Genomic DNA, 12,170 nt, shown 5'->3' with positions numbered 1-12,170 from the left:
GCCTCTCCCTCCCTCCCCACACCTCCCGATCAGGTGTTTCGCGGCGTGCAGGAGGCTCTGGTGCGGGGAGGACCGAGGGCACGGCAGGCTCAGGGGAGGGTGCGGGAAGGGGTGGAGTGGGGGCAGGGCCTGTGGCAGAGCCGTGGCATCCCCCGGCCCATTGGAAAGTTGGCGCCTGTAGCTCCAGCCCCGGAGTCGGTGCCTATACAAGGAGCCGCATATTAACTCCTGAAGGGCTCCGAAGCCAGCCACAGGTTGGCCACCCCTGTTTTAGTACATGCTGCTATTTATCAATAATTATTATTGCTTTCTATTGATTGCAATTAATAAGGATTCCATTCTGCTACCTGTTAACATTACCGCCTTCTCTTGATCATAATTAAGAATGATTGCATTCTGCTCTTTATTATCACATATTTATTGCAATTAATACTTAATACATTCTGCTATTTGCTCTTCTATTGATAATAAATCCTATTGATTATTTCATTCTTCTAATATCTGGACAATTGCATTCGTCTCTGTAGCAGCAAGCATTACTGATCTGTTTCGTATCATGAACACTATTGATTATTGGCCTCTGCGCTTGATTAGCAATAGTAATTACTGTTGCCTCCAATGTCGCACCATGATTGCCTTCTGCTCGTTAGTACTATTAATGGCGGTTTCGTTCTTCAGCTGATCATTCATCAGATTTATTCCTGCATTCTGTTTATTAGCCTTCGTATTTATTAGAGCCTTCACCGCTGGGTTGAAAATGATACTACCTGGGGTTAGCTGCTTTCTATGATCAATAATATTTAGGGTTGTTGTTAATATTTACGATTGGCAATAGCAGAATGGGCATAAACGGGCTTGACCTCAATGAGACTGGAAGCGAGAAGAAAGTTTCTAAACCTCCGAGAAGGGAGGGTTTGTTGGGTCTCACCTTTCCCTGACGACCGTCCCCCTTTCAGGAAGCTCATTTGTCTGGCGTACCCCCAAGTCTCGCCTCCCTTAAAAACGACGTGCCTACAAATCCGACCTAAAACTACACGGCGCACCATGACTGAAAAATGGCCCACTCTCTCGTTTTGACCATATAATAAAACAAATCCACGGGGATATAAATATTGTACGTACAATTCAGTGTCTCGTCTGCAGAGCCGTATAAACAAGTCGTGGTGTGAAATTTTAGTTTGTACCGACTTTTTACGGAGCCTGTTGTAAAACTAGGCAAATATCTAGAGGAGCTGACGTAACCACAGGGACACCTCCGCGTACCCCCGGTTGAAAACCACTGCGTTAAAGCGTTTCGATAGCTGTACAAAGTAGTTTGAAGATGGAGTTTGATCAGGTTGTTTGTGGGATGATCAGGGGGCTGGAGCACATGATTTACGAGGAGAGGCTGAGGGAACTGGGATTGTTTAGTCTCCAGAAGAGAAGAATGAGGGGGGATTTGATAGCAGCCTTCAACTACCTGAAGGGGGGTTCCAAAGAGGATGGAGCTCGGCTGTTCTCAGTGGTGGCAGACGACAGAACAAGGAGCAATGGTCTCAAGTTGCAGTGGGGGAGGTGTATTAGGAAAAACTTTTTCACGAGGAGGATGGTGAAGCACTGGAATGGGTTCCCTAGGGAGGTGGTGGAATCTCCTTCCTTAGAGGTTTTTAAGGTCAGGCTTGACAAAGCCCTGGCTGGGATGATTTAGTTGAGGACTGGTCCTGCTTTGAGCAGGGTGTTGGACTAGATGACCTCCTGAGGTCCCTTCCAACCCTGATCTTCTATGATTCTATGAAGATGGAATTTGATCAGGTTATTTGTGGGATGAAATGACTGTGATAGCAGGAACTGGCCTCAGGGTCTCTTCCAGCCCTATATTCTCCTCCAGAATCAGGCAAACAAAGGATTTTGGGGGTTTGTTGCAAATTCTGAAAAGTCAACCATTTTTTTTTAAACGCCTCCAAATTTTCATCCGAAGAAGTGAGGTTTTTACTCACGAAAGCTTATGCCCAAATAAATCTGTTAGTCTTTAAGGTGCCACCAGACTCCTTGTTGTTTTTGTAGATACAGACTAACACGGCTACCCCCTGATACTTGACTCCAAATTTTCAGCGGATCAAAAAACGGGTTTTGGATTTTTTTTGGTCAAAACGATTCGATTGCCAGCGGCTTTTTTTAATTTTTAAATTGCAATTAACACATTTGAAAAGAAATGAACTTGAAGTGAAAAATTGACGTGTTTCAACTTCCCGGGAATGAGTTGGCTTTTCCTTCTGAGACCGGCCAGCGAAGCCGTCGGGAATTTTCAAAACATTTCCGTGTTGCTCTGTCTGTATTTTTAGCGGAAAGACATTGAGCCAAAATATTTCGCCCAGCTTTCTTCCCTATCCGCGTTAATATTTATAAGTGCAGTCTGCTATTAGTTATCAGTAATATCTCTCAGTGCATTCTATTATCGTTTATTTACTATTGCATTATCAAATTTAATATTCTTGCAATCTATTATTTATTAGTGCACATATGCATTACTTCATTCTGCTATTTATCAATAACATTTATCAGTGCATTCTATGTATTCTGTCTTTATGATTGCATTCAGTTTTCTTATATTTAATATTCTTGCAATCTATTATTAGCATTCATATCGATTATTGCATCCTGTTATTTACCATCAATATTTATTATTGCATTTTATGATCATTTCTTCCGCTCCACTCCGCGCTAGTTAGGCCTTCACTGGAGGATGGTGTCCATTTCTGGGCGCCACATTTCAGGAAAGATGTGGACAAATTGGAGAAAGCTCAGAGAAGAGCAACCAAAATGATGGAAGGTCTAGAAAACATGAGCTACGAGGGAAGATTGAAAAACTTGGGTTTGTTTAGTCTGGAGAAGAGAAGACTGAGAGGGGACATGATCACAGTTTTTAAGTCCATAAAAGGTTGTTACAAGGAGGAGGGAGGGACATTGTTCTCTTTAACATCTGGGGACAGGACAAGACACAATGGGCTTAAATTGCAGCCAGGGTGGTTTAGGTTGGACATTAGGAAAAAGTTCCTGTCAGGGTGGTTAAGCACCGGAATAAATTGCCCAGGGAGATGGTGGCATCTCCATCATTGGAGATTTTTAAGAGCACGTTAGACAAACACCTGTCAGGGATGGTCTAGATCAGAGCTCGGTAACCTTTCAGGAGTGGGGTGCCAAGTCTTCATTTATTCACTCTAATTTAAGGTTTCGCGTGCCAGTGATATATTTTAACGTTTTTAGAAGGTCTCTTTCTATAAGTCTATAATATTTAACTAAACTATTGTTGTATGTAAAGTAAATAAGGTTTTTAAAATGTTTAAGAAGCTTCATTTAAATGAAATTAAAATGCAGAGCCCCCCCGGACCGCTGGCCAGGACCCGGGCAGTGTGAGTGCCACTGAAAATCAGCTCGCGTGCCGCCTTCGGTACGTGTGCCATAGGTTGCCTACCCCTGGTCTAGATACTTAGTCCTGCCTTGAGGGCAGGGGACTGGACTAGATGACCTCTCGAGGTCCCTTCCAGTCCTATGATTCTGATTGTCCTCTGCTTTTATGATAGTTTATATTCTTGCAGTTTATTAGCATTCATATTGATTATTACATCCTGCTTTTTATGATCAATATTTATGATTACAGGATATTTGTGATCATTTATTGCATTCTGTTTGTATTACATAGCAGTCCTATTCATGATCACATTCCGCCAGTTATTATTGATAATATTGTGTTCATTTTTCATTTGACTGGTAATGCTGTTACTTATTCGCTTTCGTCTTCATTCGTGCCTTCTGCTGCGTGTTATCGATATTGGTTATTGCATTCAATTTATCCTCACATCCGGTTCCTCGTCAATTAATATTCTTGCGATCTCTGAGCATTGATATCATAGGATCATAGAAGATCGGGGTTGGAAGGGACCTCAGCAGGGCCGGCTCTAGGTTTTTTGCTGCCCCAAGCAAAAAAAATTTTGGCTGCCCCCCACCCCAGCCCTGGGCTCTCCCCCCTAACCTGCACCCTCCTGCTGCCCCAGCCCTGGGTCACTGGTAACTCGCTCCCAGGGCGGGTCATTCAGCAGGAATTTTGGATGTGCACAGAACACAGACAGGATTGGTTCCCATATGGTTACAGAACTGCCGTAAAGTGGAACAATTTTCAGCTTGTGTGACTGGAGGATATCTGGATGCACATTATAAGACTGTTCTACATAAATGAGGAAAAGTTGAGGTGCCTTTATTATTCTTTTGTCCCACTCTTTGTTTCTATGGGAATGCACTATCACTGTCTTCCTTTTAAACAAATAAAACTGAAAAAAAAAGCAATGGCTGTTGAAAATAGCAATTCCAGTCCTAATAACCACTGGGAAGCGTTTCTTGCTCAATTTATTCTACTTTTTCTACAGCAAGTTCCAGTGGATCAGTAGATTTGATTTGGGAGAAATGAAGTAACAGCTGCGCAAATTGAGCTTGAGCACTCCTGGATTTTGAGGTGTTCAAATCCGGAAGGCAGGTGCTGGATTCCCTTTCTGAATATTGGCTAAATCTGGAAAGGAAAAGTCAATTTCTGCTTCCATGGCTCGGAAGTGGAAATCATCCTACGTGCCTAGTTCTGTATCTAAAGCTGCCCAGGTCCAGAGCCTCCCCTCCCTTACTTTTCATTTTAAAGTCTAGTGGGATCCACGTACCTCCCTTGCTAGGCTTCAGATAGAGAGGGGCGCTGTCCCTTTAGTCCCCCCAATTCCTTCTTGGGGGGGTGCAAGGTGAGGTCACACCAGTATCCCTAAGCCAGTCTGGGGAAGTCTTCTGAAGGGGGTATCTGGGGCAAAGTCTTCTACTCCTTGGGCTGGGCACACTTGTCCCCCACTCACAGTGCCACCCCCTTCTAGCAGCCAGCTCTCCATTCACAGCAAGCTGCAGCATGGCTCAGCTACCTCCCTCCCCCCCCCCTTTCCTGTAGATAGCTGCCAAGGGATTGCTGGGAAATGTAGTTCTTTCCCTGCTCCAGGGCTGGCTCTATAGGCAGGGAGCTAGGCAAGGAACTACAGCTCCCAGGGTCCCATGGGTTCTCCGCTTCTGCAGCATTGCAAAAGGGGAGGAAGTGAGTTTAAAAAAAAAAAAAAAAAAAGGATGGCCGGAATGCCGCCCCCTGCAAATGTGCCGCCCCGAGCACCTGCTTGTTTTGCTGGTGCCTGGAGCCAGCCCTGGACCTCAGGAGGTATCTAGTCCAACCCCCTGCCAACATCAACTAAATCATCCCAGCCAGGGCTTTGTCAAGCCAGGCCTTAAAAATAGGGTGACCAGATGTCCTGATTTTATAGGGACAGTCCTGATTTTTGGGTCTTTTTCTTATATAGGCTCCTATTACCCCCCACCTCCTGTCCTGATTTTTCACACTTGCTGTCTGGTCACCCTACTTAAAAACCTCTAAGGATGGAGATTCCACCACCTCCCTAGGTAATCTACACCTACCCCGATATAACGCTGTCCTCGGGAGCCAAAAAAGCTTACCGTGTTATAGGTGAAACCGCGTTATATCGAACTTGCTTTGATCCGCTGGAGCGCGCAGCCCCGTCCCCCACCCCCACCCCCACCCCCACCCCGGAGCGCTGCTTTACCAAATTCACGTTCTATCAGGGTAGAGGTGTATTTATTAGCGATAAGACTTAGTGGCGCATTCTATTTCCAATCGTTCACGGTTGCCTTTGTGGTGCGTTCCACTGAAAATTCTTGCAGTCTATTGGCTTATGAGCCTGCCTATTTATTATTGAATTCTCCTGTGTATTATTGCAAATATTTCTGAAAGGAGAGCGGCCTTTCTCGAGGTGGAATTCTTACAGCTGCGAAATGGACCCAGAGTTGTGTCCCACTTATTTCAAAAACCATCTTGGGACTTTGAGAAATGAGCACCCTAGGGAGGTGGGGGAATCTCCTTCCTTGGAGGTTTTTAAGGTCAGGCTTGACGAAGCCCTGGCTGGGATGATTTAGTTGGGGTTGGTCCTGCTTTGAGCAGGGGTTGGACTAGGTACCTCCTGAGGTCCCTTCCAACCCTGATCTTCTGTGATTCTAACTGATCTACAAGTAACAATTAACTTATGAGGTTGGCTTCTGAACTCGATTCATTTAGCTCATAGGGCTTCTGGGCTTGTTTTATAGGGCAGGGATGGAGTCTGTTGCATCTAAGTGCTGCTCTGGAAACACTAAGGGAATGTGGAGGTCATCGCAAACGCAACTGTGTCAATTTTCAGGGTGGCCCAGATGCCAGGTTTGCTCGGGTAGTCTCTAAGTATTCCTGGCCTGCTTGCTTTGAAGTCCTTCTGCCAGAACGTAGATTCACAAAGCAAACAGGGCAAAGACAGGCTCCTAGTCTCCTTATGTTGTTCAGCCTTTGCATCTTTCGCCTTTTCAATCCCTCACCTGTGGGGAGTAGTGGGTTAGAGCAGGGGGGGCTGGGAGCCAGGACTCCTGGGTTCTCTCCCCGGCTCTGGGAGGGGAGTGGGGGCTGGGGGGTTAGAGCAGGGGGGCTGGGAGCCAGGACTCCTGGGTTCTCTCCCCGGCTCTGGGAGGGGAGTGTGGGCTGGTGGGTTAGAAGAGGGGGGGCTGGGAGCCAGGACTCCTGAGTTCCCTTCCGCCTCTGGGAGGGGAGTGTGGGCTGGTGGGTTAGAAGAGGGGGGGCTGGGAGCCAGGACTCCTGGGTTCCCTTCCCGGCTCTGGGAGGGGAGCGGGGCCTGGTGGGTTAGAAGAGTGGGGGCTGGGAGGCCGGATGCCTGGGTTCTCTCCCCGGCTCTGGCAGGGGAGTAGGGGCTGGTGGTTAGAGCAGGGGGGGCTGGGAGCCAGGACTCCTGGGTTCTCTCCCCGCCTCTGGGAGGGGAGTGGGGACTGGGGGGTTAGAGCAGGGGCGGGGCCGGGAGCCAGGACTCCTGGGTTCTCTCCCCGGCTCTAGGAGGGGAGTGGGGACTGGGGGGGGGTTAGAGCAGGGGCGGGGCCGGGAGCCAGGACTCCTGGGTTCTCTCCCCGGCTCTGGGAGGAGAGTGGGGGCTGGTGGGTCAGAGCAGGGCGGGCTGGGAGCCAGGACTCCTGGGTTCTCTCCCTGGCTCTGGGAGGGGAGTGGGGGCTGGTGGTTAGAGTGGTGGGGGGGCTGGGAGTCACCTGTGGGGGGAGTAGTGGGTTCACAATATTTATTTACCTCTTCCAATCGGTGTGTGCGCGTTAAGAGCTGAGACTCTCTTTTGGCGTAGGAATGATCAAAATTTTCCCCACGGTAAATATTTTTATCCGTTTCACCGGAAACAATTTTTTTTCCCAGAGCAAAAATAATAATAATAATAATAATTTTCCACATATTTCTTTGCGGGGTGGGGGAGGCGGGTTTCATCTGGTTTATTTTTTGTTACCCAAATGTGGATTTAAATCCCCATTTTGCCTTGATCTCTTACCCGTTCTTTTCCGTGGGATTACAGGCCCAAAAGTGGGAGAAAGTTTGGGTGGGGGGAAAAAAAGAAACATTTTTCTACCTCTTCTGTTGCTTTATTCCACTGGAGAAGTTGGACGGAAAGTTACAGGAATAGGATTTCCTCCTGATGCGAATAGATACACAGATATCCGGATCATTAGTCCCTTACTCTGACCTCCTGTATAACACAAGCCAGATCATTTTGCCCAGATCCTCAGGCCTGGCGTCCGGAGTTTGACCCCGTTATCTCTATTGATCTCTCTGGCCTTCAAATCTAGGACAGAAAGAATTAGGGTGACCAGGCGGCAAATGGGAAAAATCAGGACAGGGGGTGAGGGGTAATAGGAGCCTATATAAGAAAAAGACCCAAAATCGGGACGGTTCCCTATAAAATTGGGACATCTGGTCACCCTTCAAAGAATCTATGACCAATTCGATTCTAATGCCGCAAATTAGACATTCGAAGGCCAAGGTTGTTTCCGCAAAGAACCACAGTTTTTTGTCTACACACAGGGTCGGCTCTAGGCACCAGCAAAACAAGCTGGTGCTTGGGGTGGCACATTTTTAGGGGCGGCATGGCGGCGCGGGCCATGCCACCCCTAAAAATGTGCCCCGGCCGCCCTAACTCACCTCCGCTGCTGCCGCTCCGCGCGCCGCTGCTCGCCCTCCCTCCCAGGTTTGAGAGCCTGGGAGGGAGGAGGAGACCCCGAGTGGCCGTGGTGCACGCGCTGCTTCTCCCTCTCTCTCCCTCCCTCCTAGGCTTGAGAGCCTGGGGGGAGGAGGCAGGGCTGGGGATTTGGGGAAGGGGCAGAGTTGAGGCGGGGCCGGGGGTGGGGTAAGAAAAAAAACGGGGGGGGGCAAAATTGTTTTTGCTTGGGGCGGCAAAAATCCTAGAGCCGGCCCTGTCTACACGGAGGAAATTAATCCAGATTAGCCCCTTTGTTTGCTTTGCTTCCAAAGTGGAGGAATTCTAGCAACATAAAATTGATTGTGATTTCAGGAGCGTCCGCCTGGGGAGTTTTGACAGAATAAGGTGATTTCCGCCGCAAGCAGCGAGTTAACGTGTGGTTGATACGTGCAGGGTCTAGTTACAACTTAGTGAAACTCTAGGAGTTGCCTGAAGAAGGAATCGCACCAACAAACCGTTGTGGGGGAAAAGAATCTGCAATATTAGATTCTGTCTCCTTGGAAGGATTGAAATGGGACCTGCATGGAGGTGGGAAGAAATGAATTTTTCACGGGGGAAAAATGCAAATTGATTTATCGAGTCATAAATTCCACAGACCTTTCTGATCAAGTCAGTGCTCCTGGATAACACAGGAAAACTTCCATGAATTCATTCCTCAAACTGATCTTTAGGAATCACAGAAACATAGAACATCAAGGTTGGAAGGAACCTCAGGAGGTATCTAGTCCAACCCCCTGCTCAAAGCAGGACCAACACCGACTAATTCATCCCAGCCAGGGCTTTGTCAAGCCAGGCCTTAAAAAGCTCTAAGGCAGGAGATTCCACCACCTCCCTAGGGATCCCATTCCAGTGCTTCACCACCCTCCTAGTGACATAGTGTTTCCTAATATCCAATCTAGACCTCCCCCACTGCAACTTGAGACCATTGCTCCTTGTTCTGTCATCTGCTACCACTGAGAACAGTCTAGATCCATCCTCTTTGGAACCCCCCTTCAGGTAGTTGAAAGCAGCTATCAAATCCCCCCTCACTCTTCTCTTCTGCAGACTAAATAACCCCAGTTCCCTCAGCCTCTCCTCATAAGTCATGTGCCCAAGGCCCCCTAAACCATTCACTCATGATTTAAAACCTACCTGTGATGGCAAATCCACCATGACCCTTACAACCCAACCGAATTTTGACTGGAAATGTAGCTCTGTGCGTTTAAGTGACCAAGTGGCACTTTCAGGTTGGTTTTTTTCCCATGAAAAATACAGATTGAGTGACACTGAATAGTTTTGTGGCTGGATTTTGCTGAATTATTTTGGATGGAAGAAATACACCCAAAAGACAACAAACCAACTTTTGATACAAATTCTGGGAGGGGGGGCGGAAATCTGCAAAAGGAAAAGAAATAAAAATAACCACACAAAACCCTGCCAAAATATAAATGTTTTTTTTTCTCTAAAATCTGCAGAATAAATGCAAAAATAAAATGACATTAAAAATCTGCCAAAATAAAATAAACAGAACCTAATATATAGACAGAAATGCCGCAAAAAATCAACCTGCAAAAATACAATGAAACAAGCAAATGAACCTGCAAATGTAAAACAAATTCTGCAAAAAAATCTGTCCAAGGAGCATGAAATAAATAAAATAAGTTAAAAAAAATCTGCAAAAATACAATGGCAGAAATAAATATCTGCCAAAGTGAAATAAGAACGTAAATAAAAAATTCTGCAAAAGTAAAAAACAAAAAATCGGCAGAAATAGAAGTGAGACATAAATAAAATGTAGGAAAAAACCTGCAAACATAAAATCGTTCGGCAAAAAAACCTGGCAACCATGAACTAAAATACAAATAAATAGATAAACAATTATGCAAAAAAATCAAGTAAATCCATTAATTTTACCCAATCTGCAAAAGCATAAATCAAATACACGTACAAGCAAAATTCGGCCAGACACTCCGCAAAGACCAGAGGGTTTCGTACCATTTTTTAAATGTTCTGGTTTTTCGCTTCAGCGTTACTTTCTCCTCCTCCAGTCCATTTCTCCAGATTGTCCAGATCATTTTGAATTTTCATCCTAGCCTCCAAAGCACTTGAAATGTATAAAACGATGTGAAAAAATTTTAAAGGCTCAAAAGCGGAACGTTGGACGCGAATCGATTTTTCCCCTCCAACTTTTTGATTCACCACAAGTTTAGAGTTGTTTCATTTTCAACCAAAATGAATTTTTCCCTCCTCCTTGTAACAACCTTTTATGGACTTGAAAACTGTGATCATGTCCCCTCTCAGTCTTCTCTTCTCCAGACTAAACAAACCCGAGTTTTTCAACCTTCCCTCATCGCTCATGTTTTCTAGACCTTCTATCATTTTTTGTTACTCTTCTCTGGGCTTTCTCCAATTTGTCCACATCTTTCTTGAACTCTGGCGCCCAGAACTGGACACAATACTCCAGTTGAGGCCTAATCAGCGCGGAGTAGAGCAGAAGAATTACTTCCCGTGTCTTGCTTACGACGCTCCTGCTAATACATCCCACAATGATCTCGTTTTTTGCGACAGCGTTACACTGTTGACTCATAATTTGCTTGTGATCCACTATGACCCCCAGATCCCGTTCCGCAGTCCTCCTTCCTAGGCAGTCATTTCCCATTGTGTATGTGTGCAACTGATTGTTCCTTCTTAAGTGGAGTATTTTGCATTTGTCTGTATTGAATTTTATCCTATTTTCTTCAGACCATTTCTCCAGATTGTCCAGATCATTTTTGATTTTCATCCTATCCTCCAAAGCACTTGAAACGTCCTCCCAGCTTGGTATCGTCCGCACACTTTATAAGTGTACTCTCTATGCCATTATCTAACTCCTTGATGACAGAACAAGTTGCAGTGGGGGAGGTTTAGGTTGGATATTAGGAAACACTATTTCACTAGGAGGGTGGTGAAACACTGGAGTGGGTTCCCTAGGGAGGTGGTGGAATCTCCTTCCTTAGAGGTTTTTAAGGTCAGGCTTGACAAAGCCCTGGCTGGGATGATTTAGTTGGGGATTGGTCCTGCTTTGAGCAGGGGGTTGGACTAGATGCCTCCTGAGGTCCCTTCCAACCCTGATCTTCTATGACTCTATCATGAAGATATTGAACAGAACCGGACCCAGAACCGATTACTGCAGGACCCCACTCATGTCCTTCCAGCACGACTGTGAACCGCTGATAACTACAGCCTGGGAACGGTTTTCCAACCAGTTCTGCACCCACCTTATAGTAGCTCCGTCTAGGTTGCATTTCCCTAGTTTGTTTATGAGAAGGTCATGGGAGACCGTATCAAAAGCCTTACTGAAGTCAAGGTATACCACGTCTACCGCTTCCCCCAATACAGGATTATGATTTATTGTTTCTGGTTGTGCTAGTTAACTCCCTGGTTACGGGAGGAAATTGTCCACCGTTGCTGTTCAGATGGACCCACTATTTGGAAATTCCTCTGCTTTGGAAGTGAATTATACTAATCCAAATTCATGGGGGTCTTGTCCACATGGGTGGTCTGAATCCAGATTAAAGTCACACTTTCTGAAAATCCATATTATTTTCTCACTTTCTGTCAATATGGGTTAAATCACCTGCCATTGGTCCAGATTCAATCCACACTTTCCATTAATCTGGATCAAATTTCAATCTTCCTTTAATCTGGATTCACTTCTCACATTCTGAACATTCAGAGTCAATTCCCACCTTCCATTCCGATGGATTCAGTTCCCACCCTCTGATAGTTAGGTCTCAGTTCCCACCATTTGATAATCCAGATTAAATCCCCACAATCAGTTAATCTGGATTCATCTCCCACTTTCTGTTAATCTGGATTCAATTCCCGCCTTCCATTCATAAGGATTCAATCCCCACCTTCCATTCATATGGATTCAATTCCCACCTTCTCATAATTTGGATTAAATTCCCATCTTCCATTAATCCAGAGTCAATTTCTAATGTCCGTTCATCGGGATTAAATACCTATTTTCCAGTTAATCTGAATTAATTTTCCATGTAGACAAACTGTTTAATG

Source organism: Chrysemys picta, chromosome 16 (assembly GCF_011386835.1).
Source record: "Chrysemys picta bellii isolate R12L10 chromosome 16, ASM1138683v2, whole genome shotgun sequence".
NCBI lineage: Eukaryota > Metazoa > Chordata > Testudines > Emydidae > Chrysemys > Chrysemys picta.
This window is presented reverse-complemented; position numbering follows the sequence as displayed.